This window comes from Vanacampus margaritifer, chromosome 3 (assembly GCF_051991255.1).
Source record: "Vanacampus margaritifer isolate UIUO_Vmar chromosome 3, RoL_Vmar_1.0, whole genome shotgun sequence".
Taxonomy (NCBI): domain Eukaryota; kingdom Metazoa; phylum Chordata; class Actinopteri; order Syngnathiformes; family Syngnathidae; genus Vanacampus; species Vanacampus margaritifer.
The window spans coordinates 6,760,668-6,778,411 of record NC_135434.1 but is presented as its reverse complement, the minus strand read 5'-3'; the positions used below and the strand labels follow the sequence as shown (position 1 = coordinate 6,778,411).

The window sequence follows — 17,744 nt, the reverse complement described above, 5'->3', positions numbered from 1 at the left end:
ACTGCTTCCAAGAGAATGAACCCTTGTTAAATAAGTTACACAACACAGTCCTACGCAGACATTTGAGTTGCAAACAAACCCAAAAGATTGGAGGGGGTAGAGGGGGCGCACCAGAAATGGAGTGAGAGAAAGAGAGAGAGAGAAAGTTTTGTGAGGTTCTCAGACACCGGGTGTTAAACACAAAGACATCTCTGAGGGTCTGTGTTGGAGAAGATGAAATATTCAATGCGTGAGTGTTTATTAACAGGATGAAACAAAGGGCTGCTTCCCTTTGACTTGTGCACATTGACACTTGGCACAGAACAAACAAAATCAAATGTGGTATTGATCCATAATGGATGAAAAGGGCAACTTTTAAATGAGCAGCATTATTAAAGAATTAGAAAGGGGATATAACTGTGCATGGAGACACACTTTTAGTAAACATAAACATTTGCCAGCTGCCTCATTGAAACGCAAGTTTGCTTAAAGCTTACTAAGTCATACTTTTCTTTAGTAGAAATTAGCTTGTTAAATTAGCGTAGCATCATGACTGTTTGATTAAAAATAATAATAATAATAATTTTAAAAAAAAACATTTTCTACCTGCAACCAGCAGCAATCCAGTCATGTTTCATGCATAACAAAAGTATTGTTGCAAAATAAAAAATATTTTTCACCATCCTCAAGGGATCATATGAAGTGGAACAGAGGTCTTAAATTTGATGGAAGTAATCCTTAAACCAGTAGGGGAGTCTGGATAATGTAGAGTTTTGATTGGGAAGTACAGACGCTCCCCAACTTACGAACGAGTTACGTTCCGAGCGATCGTTCATAAGGTGAATTTGTTCGTAAGTTGCTTCAGTGCTATATTTTGTATTATAATTTATGTTTAAAGAGAATACGTACAGTACTGTACTACGTATGTTAGAGAGAGAGCGAGAGACACACACAGTATGTACATGTACGTAATAAGATAAATAAAATAAAGTTTAACTTACTTTTGGAAGATGTACTCGATGCTTAAGGATTTGATGTAGGAGGAAGAGGAGGATTTTATATCATGAGAGGTTCTTCGTCGTCGCTGGAATGGGCTTCAAAAGTTACTTCCTCCTCCGTAACTTCAATGTAGGAAGAAGTTGAGGGTCGCGGAGAAGAAGATGAGGGTTGATGAGTATCTTCCTTGGAGGATTTACTAGAAACTGGCCGAAAGAAGCGATCTAACGACGATTGCACAGTTTTCTTCTTTTTTCATCATAAATGATGCGGTAGCACTGTATGGCATCATTCAATTGATTTGCAACCTTTGTGCAACGTTCAATATTTGGGTCTTGCTGCTCGAAGAGTGCGATGGCTTTATCTATGAGCGACAGGCGTTTCTTCTTCTTCCTCCTCCTCGACACGTTGCTGAGCCTCCAACGCTGGGTGAGCTCTCACAGCGCCAAGCGTCGGTATTAGCGGCGGAAAGAAGCACTACAGTACTCGGAAAAAGGTGCGCAATAAAAAATCTAACTTCCAGCATCTCTTTCCGAACATTTTTTGACATGCGCGCATGCTCGCAGACATGTTCGTATCTACCGTTGTTCGTAACACGAATGTTCGTAATTAGGGGAGCGTCTGTATTAATCTAACCCTGTATTATACTGATGCGTCTCTACGAATGACGTAACCAAAGGAAAAGCCAACAAGTGTAATGTATCAGCTAACGTGCAACCCAATCTTCTTTACATTTGTCCCCCGAAAAAGTAGGGTCAAGGTGAGATTTCATGTCGTTAGCTAGTGTAACCCTTTGGCCCGTTTTTTGAGGCCCAGCCGTGTCCAAGTGACACCCCAAATAAGCACTTTTGACACGGCAGCTCCAGGCCTTGTGGCCCCTGCCTCCATTGACTGTTGCTGACAAAGAGCCCCCCCCCCCCTTCTTCCATTAGATTGGCCTTTGCTGTTATGGAAATGCAAGTCTCCCTGCGCCTCAAGGGGCCAGAAAGTAAATTCAGCTCCTCTTGGCAGTTTTTCTGTTTTTATTTAGAGTTGAACACAATCTCTTCCAGTGGACCCGTGATCGGTTCTGATTTAGAAGTGGGATGTAAAAGTGAGGTTCCTCACCAGGAACGTAGTCAAGGTGGTTCCTGAAGCTCAATGCACACTCTTGAAACCGTTGACTACAGTATACCCTTTTGCCGATTGCCTCTGGTTGTGGATCATAGCATGTGCCCTAATGTTATCCGCAGCTGTGTGTTTGTACGTCTCTGGGGAGGCTAAGCATAGCTGCTGTGCTGACCCGATCACATCTGGGAGTAAGTGATGGTTTTTTGCCCACATGCTCCAGAGCCTCAGGACCCCGTGGGCGTCCTTGCTAAAGCCTTGTCCGCCTCAGGACCCTTTCAACACCTCTTCGACACCTGCTTAATACAAATTCCACCACTGAAACCGCAGACACTCTGTTGTACTGTTTTTGGAAAGGCAACGTTGTGTCTGTGGAACTTTATTCTATGATGTTTGAAGTGAATTTCTAACAGAGCATTCCTTGTGATTGTATGCATAAAAAGAAATACATATTTCATGCCTAATGTAACCCATTAAAGAATTGAAAGGTTGCACCAGTGACCTGAATGTTTTTTTTTTCTGTGAGAGCAAATAAACAAACATAAAATGAAGTATCATATCTGAACCACTTTTATCATCTAGTAAAACAAATTTAACTAAATTCTTTATTGGGTTGCATAACATCAATGGTTGATTCTTTGCCAGTAAAAACTGTTATAATAATGTCAAATTGAGAGAAAATAGACAGTAGGTACACAAGATTCAACCTCTAAATAACTGAAGGTTATGAAGGCATCAGACCAGACTATCCTGGGATTCCAGAGATCATATAAAACCGAGCAGGGAATGTCATCCGAGGCTCATGATAGTCAAGATACTCTTGCCTCCAATTTGAAAACAACCTCATTGGCAAGAATGCATGCATATTGTTGCATAAATGGCTGAGCGGTATAAGTGGGGACACTTAAAGTTGAAAGTGTGTCTGTTTTATTGCCTGAATCTATAGCTGCCTCGAGGTATGAGTAAATCTCACTAAAGTGTTAACGCTCAAGTAGTATTATTTAACCTTCTGGAACCGTTTCCCTTTACCTGTGTTCATGCCAGTCCTAAGCGATCTCCTTCAAATCTTAGCAAGAACTTCTGTGTGCAAGGATGTTTTCCTTTGTGTCAACATTCAAAGGACAGAGGACACAAAATCATTGAGGAGGGAAAAAAAATAAAAAATCTGTGACCTCCTCTGTAGTTGGAAAAATAAACAGAGCAATGGAGAGGAAGAAAAACGGATGAGGCAGAGGAATAACAAAAACAGAAAAGAAGTATTTCCATACTTCTCCAGCTGTTTTCCCATGGAAAAGCGCTGGTTACCCGACACAGCTTGTTACAATCGAGTGAACGAGCCTGGTGGGATCTGGAATTGACAACTTGTGTCTGCTTAGTTACACTACTTAATGACCCTAATTATCTTCCTCCTTGCTGTGAACAGTCAATAAACAATTAGCGTGGCATATGGACCCCCTAAACTGTATGTTTTCTATCTTGAAGACAATAGGGTGTCCTTCTCTGGCAGTGCCAGACTGTCATTATGGCAGATAAAAGTACACTGTAATCAATGGCTTATCCTCACACTCTTGAACGCTATCTTACCCTTGGAGCCTTTGCTTCTCACTGACAAATCGACGGGGAGTACATCTACCGTATGTTAGTGCTATCTCTCAGTCTCTTAGATGGTCACATTAACAATAAAAGGAGACGAGCAATGTTGTTTAATTCAACGTCACCAAGCCTTTGGTTGTCTTGTCCACTGTGGACCATCTTTATATCGGACCTTAAGCAAGCTATTCTATTCAAAAGGTCTTTCCCATCCTCAGCACCAATATATAGGCAGAAAAAGCTATCCAGTGGGATTCGCGGCTCACCGCCACTCTATTGAATATGGATAGATATCAGGTGAACTACACCTGAACCTTGCCTGTGATGTCTTTATAGAGAGGCATTTCTGACTTTCTTTTGCTTTTCAGCCACCATCAAAAGTTCAGGAGGCGGCAGTGTTTTGTATTCAAGGAGAAGAGAACCTTTGAAACCTTTGGGATGAAAGAGCTGCGTAGTGTCAGCTTGGAAGCTAAAGGCGATGGTGGGAGGAGGGCAAAGAGGTTGAAGCAGAGGGGAAGAAAAGGGCGCACTTTGTAGTGCTATTTCACAAGGCTAATCTGAAATAAGCACTCCCAATGGGGTAGAATATAGAGATGACATTTATAAATATTTTATAGTCATATTTCATTTAAAATAATTCAAATAAGCAAATGGATAAAACGCTACCATTGCCATAATCGATAGTCATGTAAAGTGAAACTGCAAACACAGTATGACTGATTTGTTTCAAAAAACATTATACAGACGCTCCCCTACTTACGAACATTTGAGTTACGAACAACGGTACATACGAACATGTCTGCGCGTACAGTATGTCGAAAAATGTTCAGAAAGAAATGCTGTAAGTTAGATTTTGTATTGCACGTAGTGCTTCTTTCCGCCGCTAATACCGACGCTTGGCGCTGTGAGAGCTCATTGGAGGCTGAGCAACGTGGCGAGGAGGAGGAGGAAGAAAACGCCGGTCCCCATGAAGCAGGAAATAACTTTTGAAGCCGATTCCAGCGACGACGAAGAATCTCTCATGATATAAAATCCTCCTCTTCCTCCTCCTCCATCATCTCCTTAAGCATCGAGTAGTAGTTTACAGAGTTAAACTTCATTTTATTTATCTTATTACGTACATGTACATACTGTGTGTGTCTTTCGCTCTCTCTCTCTAACATACGTAGTACTGTACGTATTCTCTCCATTTTATTAAAAGTTTTTTTCAGTACAAACCAATGCAGGTTACTTGTACAAGCCTTAAACATACTTTTATAAACCTTCAATATACTTATATAGGCTTTAAACATAAATTATAATACAAAATATAGCACTGAAGCAACTTACGAACAAATTCACCTTACGAACGATCGTCCGGAACGTAACTCGTTCGTAAGGTGGGGAGCGTCTGTACATGTTTGAAGATCATTCCTGTAACGACTAACTATGTAGGATTTGTGTTGATCATCTTGTTTTTCCTGATTATTTAGGGGGCTAAAATGGTGCCTTGCGGTGCGCCTGGCATGAGTGAAAACCGGCCCCACTTTATAAAAACTTGAGTTGCCTCATGATGACCGGTTGGCAATCACATTACGGTCCTACCGATGAGTATAAATTGGCTTGTGTGCTTATTTTCTTAGGATTATCATCCAGGGTAACAAATCAATTTTGAAGGTCTACCTCCTGACCCGATTTGACATTGTGCAAGGTACCATCGATTGCATGGTGTATGGTACACTGCTCTCTACCGTAATTGTATTTGATTGGCAATTAAACATTTGAGTGGAGTGCAGTTCCACCACATTCGGTGGACTTGCTCGCAGTATTTGAGAGAAGTCATATGAATTGATTTTTCACCATTTTGTTTTCTTTTTTAATCATTCCAATTTAGAAGGGTTTTTTTTTAATACTCGTCTCTGTGTCAATTTACAAAACCTATTTGTTTTTGCTCAAAATGATTTGTTTCTGTATTTTCTACCTTATCCTTCTACGTTAGGTACATTTGCAACGAGAAGTTACAGAAGAGCAGCAACCCAATTTTGTTGCCTTTTGTATGTAATTAGGCTTACTCCGCACTTCACTTATAAGGGTAAGACTGGCAGCTCAGGGGGATTAGCTTAGTGCTGTTTGAGGGTTAGCAAAGGGGTGTGCTAGTGAGAGAGCCTATTGTCCTGCCAGGTCACTGATCTAGAGGTTTATACCCACTGAAGGCCAACACTATCCTCCTTCTTGCTCCACTTGAGCAGGCTACATAATTGGCTGCATTGTGTGATATGAGGTGGAGAGCCGTCCAATGCCCCACCCACCCACTTAGGTCTTGGAGTGTGTTGTGAGCGGTGCTCATCACAACATTGGGTGTGCACATGCACACACATGTATACCTCCAGCTGTGAGAGCCATTGATGCCTTCTTAACAGCCCTGATTGTTTCCTTTAGGAAAGGGAGGAGTGGGGAGGAGAGAGGAGGCAGGTCACTAACCACCCCTAGGCTTTGAGTGAGGCCTAGCAGGTGTAAACATCCAACACTTCATCAGTGGGCTGGGGAACAAGATGAGGAAGGGGAAATCACAGAATAAGTCACATTAAAGGTGTACAGACGCTCCCCTACTTACGAACATTCGAGTTACGAACAACGGTACATACGAACATGTCTGCGCGCATGTCAAAAAAATGTCCGGAAAGAGATGCTCTAAGTTAGATTTTTTATTGCGCACCTTTTTCCGAGTACTGTAGTGCTTCTTTCCGCCGCTAATACCGACGCTTGGCGCTGTGAGAGCTCACCCAGCATTGGAGGCTCAGCAACGTGTCGAGGAGGAGGAAGAAGAAGAAACGCCTGTCGCTCATAGATAAAGCCATCGCACTCTTCGAGCAGCAAGACCCAAATATTGAACGTTGCACAAAGGTTGCAAATCAATTGAATGATGCCATACAGTGCTACCGCATCATTTATGATGAAAAAAGAAGAAAACTGTGCAATCGTCGTTAGATCGCTTCTTTCGGCCAGTTTCTAGTAAATCCTCCAAGGAAGATACTCATCAACCCTCATCTTCTTCTCCGCGACCCTCAACTTCTTCCTACATTGAAGTTACGGAGGAGGAAGTAACTTTTGAAGCCCATTCCAGCGACGACGAAGAACCTCTCATGATATAAAATCCTCCTCTTCCTCCTCCTCCATCAAATCCTTAAGCATCGAGTACATCTTCCAAAAGTAAGTTAAACTTCATTTTATTTATCTTATTACGTACATGTACATACTGTGTGTGTCTCTCGCTCTCTCTCTCTAACATACGTAGTACAGTACTGTACGTATTCTCTTTAAACATAAATTATAATACAAAATATAGCACTGAAGCATCTTACGAACAAATTCACCTTACGAACGATCGCTCGGAACGTAACTCGTTCGTAAGTTGGGGAGCGTCTGTATTGTGCAGTTTAAAAAGGTCATGTTAAAGCTTTTTCGACATCATGCATGCTCCACCAATTTCCAGATGAGTACGAAGAGCCCTGACCGTTTTACTCTGACTGCACCTATCAGTTTATATCTTCCTTTTATGGGACCCTCAGACTTCACAGTTTATTTGGGGGGGAGGGGGGGGGGGGGGGGGTTTCGTACCACATTTGATGCCATGTCTTCGTTTGTCAACTGTGGCTGTCACTTTAAGATTGTGCACGTACTCGCACGCGAACGGGACCTGACACAGATGTTGCAGTTACGCTTTGGGTCAGAGGTGGCAGTCGCGAGTAGAAAAGTGAGAAACCGCACAAAGATCCTTTAATAGAAGGACAAAAAAAAGTAGGATTGCAATACTGCTATAGACTATTTTTAAAAAATCCACTGATGACACAAATTCCACAAACAGTCCTCGTACATTTACCATACATTATGATTAAATAAATTACTATGAATATCACACATCCGTGTATCATACCCCTCACACACACATCAAAAGAAAAATCAACCTTAAAAAGCCGTTTTGTCATACATAGCTTATAGACTATTACTATGTAAAATAATACAGGAAATAAGATATGAGTAAGAAGGAAGGGACAGTTGTGCATGGATTTTAAAGTGTGGATTTTAAAGTCCAATATCATCTTGCTGTTACTGTGCAACTACTCAACACCAAGTGGCGGATAGGGAATAAATATATGGAATTTTCTTGCCTTGGCATCCCCTTACTGTGATTCTTGGGCCCATTCAAATGATGGAAATGAAGCCCTCAATGATTCATCTCCACTTAGCTATGAGTATCCCTGCCAGTTTGGAAAGCGATAGAGCACAGAAGCTTAGCTCGTCCCTGAATGGAGTTGCATGTGAGAAGTTAGTATACGTTTGAGACGCGTCTGATGCTTATAATGCATACTCTTTTGGTAACGCTGTTGGGATTATAGAGTAGGAGGAGGCAAATATATCGACCAGCATGGTGTTTATCCGCCGGCTCCACACCCTCCAAACAGAACCCCATTACTCAGGCTAGTTTGGAGAGGCTTAACACCTGTGTTTTTTTCCCCCCCTCCAGTTCATATAAACTCATTCTCTCCCTCCTTCTCACTTACTTTTTGTCTTGCAATGCAAAGAGGATGAAGCTGAGGGAATGAGAAGAGCTCCATTATTGCTGTATTTTCTTCCCAGTGAAACGTTATTTACTAGAAAGATATCATCCTAGCTTTTAATCCTCTTAGCGGTGGATTGCGGTTGTACTTACAGCGGCATGCACCTGCTAAACTGCCTTCTCTTAAAGCTGAATAAACACAGCCGCGGGAGCTGTTGCCATCCCCGGCTGAACCCATCAGCTTTTTGTATGAGTAAGGGAGAGGGGAAGAGCTCGCAAGAAGTTTAGAGGACAACATCTTGACGGGCTGAAGTTCGAGGTCCCACTTGCTCAGAGTCAGACCACAACCTAAAGACCCAAGTGCCTCTTGGATGTCTGCTTGAAGAGTGTCCTCAAGACCACCGGGAAGTTAGCTTGTATATGTTTATGCAATGTCTGAGAACATTCCTCTACTACTTTGTATTTCAGGATGTGGCCTACTTCCATTTGTCTGTAACAGAATCATTCGAGAACCATTGTTTTACTCAACTCATCGCATTACCAGTGTTGCCTGTGCCCACAAATATGACAAGTATTGTTTGGTTCTTTGGATTTATAGTTCTGGTTCATTTCCGCCGCTGTAGGCATTACGTTGGTCATTATGGGATTGAGGTACGGACCAATTTAGCCGCTCATGTTCTAGATGTTTCTTTTCAAGTTAAATCAAGTTCAAGGTCTAGGTGACTACAAGAAGAGAACAATGGTTGATTTGAAACATTTTGGCTCTCAAGTTTACAAACATGTACAGTGGTTTGGAACAGAGAACTATAGCAGGGATGTGATTTTTCCGCTAATTCGCGGAATTCCGCTTTTTTTATCTCCCCCCCCCAAAAAAAAAAATCCGATTTTTATTATTTATTTTTTTTAGTAGTTCATTGTGTATGCACATGACTCCGACAGATAACATCTTCTGCTATAACAAAGACATTTGTGGTATGCTCTAATATGAGTTACTTTTCATTTGGTCATGATACAATTATTTGTTCATGAAATTTGAACTCTTGAACATTATTTATGTGTTAACTTAGTAATCACATTAGTTAGATATGATGATATTCTCAGTGATAGTTTTTAAAAGCAAAGGCAGTCCAATGTTTTTGAATGTGACTGATTTTGAGTTGACTAAAACTGCCATTTTATATGGGATAGTTCAATATACATTGAAAATTTATGCTGTTGTTTTGTCTATTTCTTTGTCATGTGAGTGCATTGAAAGTACTTAAAAACACGGAAAACCCATGAGCTCCCCCTTGTCCCCCCACCAGAGCACTGCCCTCGACCTAGCTGGGTGCCCCCAGACCTCCGGCTAAATTTTCAGATAATTTCACTTTGGTCAAATCACATCCCTGCTATAGGAAACGTTACGTGTGTTCAACGGCTCTTTCACCTCGAGGTTTTGCAACATCCCTGCACAAGTAAGCCTTTTATTGTGCTGTCGCGTTTACACAAAATTTCCACACAAAAAGGTCAATACAGTGTCAATTTGCATTGCATTTGGCAATCTGAAACAGAGGGTGCGTCAACACCGCCGGATTTTCGAATAAGCTTTGCACCCATTCTGGCTCTTTATTTTTTAAGTGGCCTGTGATGACTTCTTATGTCTCACTCAATCTTCACGCACACTTTGTGAATTAAGCCACTTTCCATCGTAATTCGAAAGTTGGGCTGACTGAATTCAGGCTGATTTCAAAAGGGCTTGGGCATCGGATTTTGAACAAGGGGAAATGAGGGATTGGTCCGCTGGATGGTGATCTTGAACAGTTGAAACAGAGTTACAATTGGATTTCCCAACCTCTGGGACGATTTTCCCTTACTGTAAATTAGCAGAGGATAATTTTTGGTTACATACAATAGGTGCCTGTGTCTTTTTGTTTTAGTTCTCATCATTCAGTTCAGTCGCTTTTGGACGTGTCACTCCCCCGCCCGCCCGCCTGCCTGTCTTACAAATGTAGTAGCATCTCTCATTTCGTGTTGTAAAAAATGATTATTTTTAAACTTTTTTTTTAAAATAACAAATCAGTTTTTTGTTGCATTAGCCTGGCTTCTCAGAACCTTACAACAATGACCTTGGACCTTTGTACTGAACCAAAAACATATATTTTCAACCTATTTTCTCCAAATATATTAATGTTAATATATTAATTCATCTTCATGTTTTTTCCTGTCATTGCACAAGTTGGCACGAAAAAAGAAAAACTGTACCATTTCCCACTGTCTCTGTTCATTTTTATTCTTTACCATTCTCTCCGGAGTTTTCATTATTTTCCTCTGCCAGGAATTTGTTTGCTTTCTCTCTTTGTCTAAGAATTGCTGGCATTGGAATGAATGTGTTTATAGATGTGACCCTTGCTGCTTGAAGTCTTAAAGCAGTTCTCCTGTCAAGAGCCAAAAACTCTGGCAAGGTCAGCTCATTTCTGTTTACTTTTCAAGCACTATTTACCCTCTGGGGCTTTTAAAAGCACTTCTGCAAAACATCACTTCGACGACGAGAGGGGGGGGGGGGGTGAGCGAGGTGAATGGTTGCTACACACAGAAGCGTTTCAATGATAAAACCCAGGGGACTGTGATCGCATTTTGGATGCAACACTGTCAAAATATAATGCGGGACATGTGTTAGGATGTTGAAATCTCTTTTAAAAATTGCAGCATCTCAGGTCAGTGCTAGGATATAATTAACATGATTAAATTGCACACTGGAGTTGATTTTTTCCCTGCTGAAACACGAGTATGCTAAAAAGTCTTAATACAAAGGCGATAATAACATTTTGCATGATAGACCCTAAGGCCATTGCCTGAATGCAAAGCCATGGTGTTGGGATTAACCCATCAATAATCACTATCTGGCATGCCATGCATTTGCCCCAGCAGAGCTAATGATTTATCTCCCCTATATGGGACTGATCACTATCAGATTGATGAATGCACTAACCAATCATGTTCCAGCAAACCTTCAGCATGTACATACACCAATAAGCCATGATGAACAGCCCTGTGTTGTTGCTTATTTATGCCGGCTGCACGGGAAGACCGCGAGCAGTCCCTGAGGTTTCTTCCAAGGATGTGGTCAGGTGCTTCAAAGTGCCTATGTAAAATATTTGGACTTGTGTCTAAAGGTGTGTGTGTGTGTGGTGTGAAACGATTTAATCTAATTCCCCCGGAGAGCAAAGAGAAGTCATTTCTGGTTAACCTCTCATTATGGTTCAGCTCTCTGGAACATGTTGGATCTGGATACGTCATGGTGTGAAATCCCACTACAAACATCCTCTCTCCGGTCGGCGTTGAGAGAGGCTGAGAAAGTGGAAGTGATTATGTGAGCATGTGCTTCGAAATGTGTGCGGATGAAACCTTCATGGACAAATTGTGTTGCTCCATGGAAGATGTACTGCATATGCGCTTGAATGATTGATGTAGATTTTGTCCTTGTTTCTTGTTGTTGTTGCACAGCCGCGGCCCCCGTGTGTTCGGCGCTGATGTCCTTGTATAGTAAAGCTCGGGTTTATTTTCTCTGGGCTGACAAAGACACCTCCTCTTGAACTTTTATAGCTCCTCTTAGTGATGTGTATCTGAGAGCGTTGACCTCGGTCACCAGGCTTTACAGGCTTCCGCCTGTATCTCATTCTCAATGTTCAGTTTTTCGCTTTGCTCTCTCGTGTTAATGCATTTCATATATTTACGCACAAGGTGAATTATAAATGCCAAACATACAAAAAAAAATACAAATAAAATGGTGGCTGCATTTATGAATACCTCTTCAGAAGCCTTTGTTAATTGAGCATACTTCATCGCGTGCTATCAATTTTTATTGGACTAACCTTGAATGTTCTTTCATCATTTCATTAAATGAGATTAAATTCACAAGTTTGGAGACTCTTGTGGAAAATACATATAATGGTTCTTTTTAAGTTGAAGTTATTTGCAGCACCTTGCAAATGCCATGAATACACAATTTGCACTGTCAAGTATACTTGATGTCTAAAATCTGGCTAACTTAAGTGAGCACACTTTACCCTGCACAATTCCACGAACCCTGCATTGTTAGAAGAAGTGCATTTTGTCAGTATGCTTCTCCATTAACACACACAAAGAACAATTCCCTTAAAAACAATGCAGTGAGTTGTTTTGTAATCTTGCGTAATCATACAACTGAGCAAATTAATATTAGCAGGTGTCTATAAAGAGAAATTAACTGATTGTGTAGTGATTGTGTGTCATTCATTTGGTAAAAAAATGAAACTGAAAATCTTGGAATTATAACTTTTTGTTCAACGTTATTTCTTTTCAGTCTGGGCCATAATACAGTCGAATAAACAAACACAAAGTCCTTATTGTTGTGTCAAGGGAGCTCATTGTGGTGGGGTGGCAGCAAAAAAAATGGGTAGAACTAAATGCAGAGAAACAGGGTAAGGGAAGGCAGGATTACAAAACGAGCACGGAACAACACACCACCAACACAGGCAAGATGACCGGAGACAGAGTGACTGGAAAGCTAAACTAAATACAAACACGAACAGACTGGAGAGTCAGAGACACACCGAGACAAGACACAAGTGGATGGAGAGAGACGATTGGATAATAGAAGTAAAAGAACTGACAAAACCAGGGAGATACTTGACAATCACAAATTGGAGGCACAGGAACACAAAACTCCATATACAGGGTGTCCATAAAGTCTCTTTACCATTTAAGAAATGTATTAAAAATGCAATTGATTAGATATTTTATTCCGATTTGTTCTATTGTATTCAGTGTTTGTTAAAGTTTTTTTTTATCACACTGCATTTGTGTGTTTCAGGGATCCTGTTTGTCAAAGAGGTGATGTTGAATGAACCCCTACAAAATGGCGACCCCTCAAGAGAAGGCGCAACGTGTCTCATGGTTTATTGAAACAAAATCGGATAGGCAGACTCAGCGAAACTACAGAACTAAGTATGGAAGAAATCCACCGTCACGTCCGTCAATTCGTGCATGGCACAAGAAATTTATGGAGACGGGGACAGTGTTAGATAAAGGAAGGAGTGGGCGACCTTTGACCTTTGACAAACAGGATCCCTGAAACACACAAATGCAGTGTGATAAAAAAACTTTAATAAACGCTGAATACAATAGAACAAATCTAAAAAAAAATATCTAATCAATTGCATTTTTAATACATTTTTGAAATGGTAAAGAGACTTTATGGACACCCTGTATATTTATAAAATAAATAAATAAAAAAAAGACCATAAAACAATCCTTAACAAAAGACACATCTATATCTAAACTTTACATTACTTACTTGAAAAAGTACATAAAGAACAAAAAAAAAAAAGCACAATTATGTAAAGTTGCAGGAGTTTTAAGGCAGAATGTTATTAATGTCATTGTAGTCATGCATCGCTTGAATGTGTGCTTTAAAAAAAAGTATCTGTTTAATTCACATGCCTTTGTTATACTGTATTATTTTAATAAAGAACAAGACCGGGATTTGGTATTAGTGAAAGAGCAAGAGGCCAATCTTTAGTTTCCCCACATTGCTATTCAGTCGCGGTCAGTTCATTGTGTAAAGCCCAATAAAGATTAAGTGCACAGCATAAAATCTAATAAATGCCAAAACCAGTAAAAAGGGCTCGAAAGAGCTTAGGCGCATTAGACTCCCACAAACTCAACCTGGAGCAACTTGTATGATGATACCTTATACTCCCAAACGTGCATATCTATCCACTCCATTACACTTGGTCCTATATTAAAAACAATATTTAGTAGAGAGGTCCCCCTTCTACAAATTGTTGACCGGGCGCTGGGGGCTGAAAGCATGTGGGCCTAAACTAAAGTGACAGTTATTTGCCCCTCAAGCCCTGAAGGAAGAAATCTGTAAAACTATTTCCTGTTGTGTCACATTTCTTGGTAGGGGATGTATTCCCATGCATTTACAGCCTTGTCAAAGCATGAACTCATGAGGTCAAGTCCACGACTTTTTTCCATAAGGCAAAAATTTGAAGACTAACCAAAGTTGCATGCCATTATGTCTTCATGGTCATCATTACGGCTCAGAAGCAAAACCTCAATAAGTACATGCGATATTTGCTGTAATACAAACAATAGATAATTATTAGGCTGAAGTGGTTTGGTTTTCTACCATTGGCTTGCAACCTTTCTAGGGTGCAGCCAGAAAAGTACACCTTTTCACCTCATCATCTTAACGATTAGTTGTCTATCCCGTCAATCAATCTGCTGTAACGTCATCATGCGTGCTCGTCCTTAGCTTCTTTTTTTTTTCTTTTTTTTCCTGGAGAGCTCAGTATTGTTCATTCGGTAATTTTACCGATTTGACTTGTCATCATCATTGCTCTCTCTCTTTTTTTTTTGTTTGTTTTTTTTTGTATGTGGGTGAGTATGTGTGTGTGTGTGTGTGTATTCATTAGTTCACCTAAAACCTATTAAAAAATCCCATACCGTTCACCTAAACCGAACACTTCCAGCCAGAGTTGTGAGGCCGCCAGGAGACCCGAGGAAGGACCAAAGAAAAGAAAGGAAAGTGAAATCCAGCACCGGCCAGACACCACCCACCAGGCCACCAACCAGAGCTCGTCCCTAGCTGAGCATCTGCACTTCGAGTATTTGTAGCACGTAGCCGCTGAGCTTCGGATTCAGCCATTTATCGTTGGAGCTTCACCAATTTCACTGCATACTTTGAAAATGGCTGAGAGCTGCTAGAGGACATCCGTCTATAAAGTGAGGCCGGCTGCAGATGATGATGATGAAGATGAAGATGAGCTCGCACGTTCCCGACATTTGATAGTACCCCGGACGAGCAGGAACGCTGGTAAGATGTTTTTTTTTTTCTGGAGAGCTCAGTATTGTTCATTCGGTAATTTTTTTGGACATGTCATCATCATTGCTCTCTCGTTTTTAGGGCCTTTTATTTTATTTTTATTTTTATTTATTTTTTGTATGTGGGTGAGTATGTGTATGTGTGTGCGTGCGTGCGTGCGAGTGTGTGTGTGTATTCATTAGTTCACCTAAAACCTATTAAAAAATCCCATACCGTTCACCTAAACCGAACACTTCCAGCCAGAGTGGTGAGGCTGTCAGGAGACCCGAGGAAGGACCAAAGAAAAGAAAGGAAAGTGAAATCCAGCACCAACCAGACACCACCCACCAGGCCACCAACCAGAGTCTTTCACCAACCCCAGAGACATCTAAATTCCAACAAATCAGGGAGACCTAAAGAGACCAAAGGAGAGACTGAGGATGTTTTTTTTTAAGTGACGGACGTTTGGCTTCTACTTTCCTTGAATACACCTTTAAAACATGTTGTAGTATTACAGGTTTGAACGTGAGTCTACTCCCCTATTAATCAATCTACTCCATAGTCCCTTTCTCACTTTCTTATCTTAACATTGCTTGAGGCTAACCCTTCTCTTGGTCTTAGTGTCTTTTAAAAAAAGCTTTAAAAGTTGTCCATAAAAATATAAGTTGTAATCCGACTTGTCCAACCACAGAGAAATTCTATAGACAATCCACTCTCTATATGCAATTTAGCCCGAGCATTTTACAATAAAAGTGGCAATGTGCCAGCTTCACTGTCATTTTGAAGGAAATTATACAAAAATATCAAGCACTGTATTACGTTCCAACTTGACATTTTTCTTGAGATATAAGGTTGATGGGATAACCAAAAAGTTGGAGAGTTCTTCCGAATAAGGACATATTTACATATAATGCAATCAAAAGTAACCTTGAAGAAAACTCTACACTATCTGTATTTATTGTGTTGCATTTTTTGCATGAACTCTCACCAAATTCAAAGCAAAAACAGGCGGCATTCCCTAACATATCCCCATCTTACAATGCTTTTAGCAAATGTATAAAAAAACACTGTGGTGGCTCGTCCAATTTAAGACAGAACACATACTTCATCAAACTATATTTACCTTGCAGGCAGTTTGTGCTGTTTCGGTTTTAATACTTTGCATCTTCACTGACCACACGATGTGTAAACATTGTTGGTCGAACTAATCTTGCTGCATTTCCAAACAACACAGCTATAATTGGGTTTCGACCAAATTGCATCTGTTTGTTTTTATTATTTGCCGTTTTCTGGATCATAAGTGCTGCTTGTGTAACTCATCTCAGCCAATGGAAGTCTTACATCTACCCCAGTCTCAATTGTCTGCCGTTTTTTAAGAAGTTTGCTCATTATTTGTAATAACTCGATTCCGAAGGGATATTTACTCTGAAGATGCGCGACAAAGTATTGTCGATTTAAACGTAAGCTCCGAGGCGTGACTTACGGAGCCGTACGCAACTTTATACCATGTGTTCCTCAGCTCATTAACGCCTACACCTTGACTCCACATATGGAAAATCTGGCAAAGTATGGTGTAGTCATTTCAGTGGGGAATTATTCATTGGCTAAATGTTATGTGTGATTGCATCGGCACAGGTGTCACCACCACCAGTCTGTTTTTGTGACTCATTATCTCATACAACCGCGCTTTGCATTGTTTCTATAGTGTTACAGTGTCCTCCTCGGACCATTAAAACTCACGTGTTAACGCACATTTGCATGGCGGCAATATGTGCTATAATGCTAACTGTGAGGCCATTATGTGTGAGACCTGTTTTATTCTTCGAGATTAGTCAACTACCGGGGCTCCCCGCTCCTAGCTGCTTAATGTTGTAATTTACATACCCCCATCCATTTTCCTTCTTCTGTCTTTCTGACTATGCTCCTCATCCCCCCCCACCTCCATCTATCACGACCTGGTTCTTGATCCCTACACTGGGAGCATATACTTCTGGTAGGATTAATAATTCTGCTTCTTTGATGTCAGAACTGTGTTTTACAAAGACAGGGTTAGGGCGAGGGGGCTATGGGCACAGAAAGAATAAGGCGAAGGAAGGGGGAAAGTGGAAAAGATGGCAGAGATGTAAAGGATCCTCAGACAGCCAGATGTATAATCCCAAAGTGTGTCTGTCAGTGCCGTTACCTTCTATAATTATATTCTCATCGTTTAGCTTTGTCCGTTGTCACTTTTGTACAAACTTCTATAGATTTTTTTTTCTCCATAGGATGGTTGGGTGCAGTATTTTTTTCACTGAAGCCCATTGATTAAGCTATCAATTGAAATGACAAAATGCAAGTTGAAAGCCATTCATTCATTCATTTACTGTAGCAAGTTGACTCTAACGGGGGGTCCACGAAAGGGCTCAGTCCAGACTGCTGTTCTTCAACGGCTTCTCAACTCCGGCCTTGGCCTCAACCATTTAGCCAATCACTCACTGGCAGATGACCCCTGACAGCCTATCAGCTTACTCGTCCTGCAGGCTGAGAGGTGACGCTTAGAGTTATGCCGTTGGAGGATAGCTTGGCAGGCGACGGAGCGAAAGTGAGTGGAAGAGAATTAGTAAGAATGTTTGGTACGGTTTGAGGTGAGGAGAAGAAGCCAAAGGTGAGAGCAGCCTGGGCGAGAGCCGCATTAATCTGTGGCTGACGAGGGCACCGAGAGCTCCT

General features: G+C 41.0%; 1 protein-coding gene across 3 annotated transcripts in view; it reads left to right on the top strand.

Moving 5' to 3' along the window:
* LOC144049133 (protein RCC2-like) overlaps positions 1-17,744 on the top strand; it is a 220,201-nt gene that overhangs the window by 153,045 nt on the left and 49,412 nt on the right. The window contains exon 4 of one of the 3 annotated variants that reach the window (XR_013293486.1): positions 13,041-14,155. The exons of the other annotated variants lie outside the window; for them this stretch is intronic. The gene's annotated coding sequence lies outside the window, so the exon portion shown is untranslated. Of the gene's footprint in view, positions 1-13,040; positions 14,156-17,744 lie in introns of those variants that run through there. 3 annotated transcript variants of the gene reach the window in all.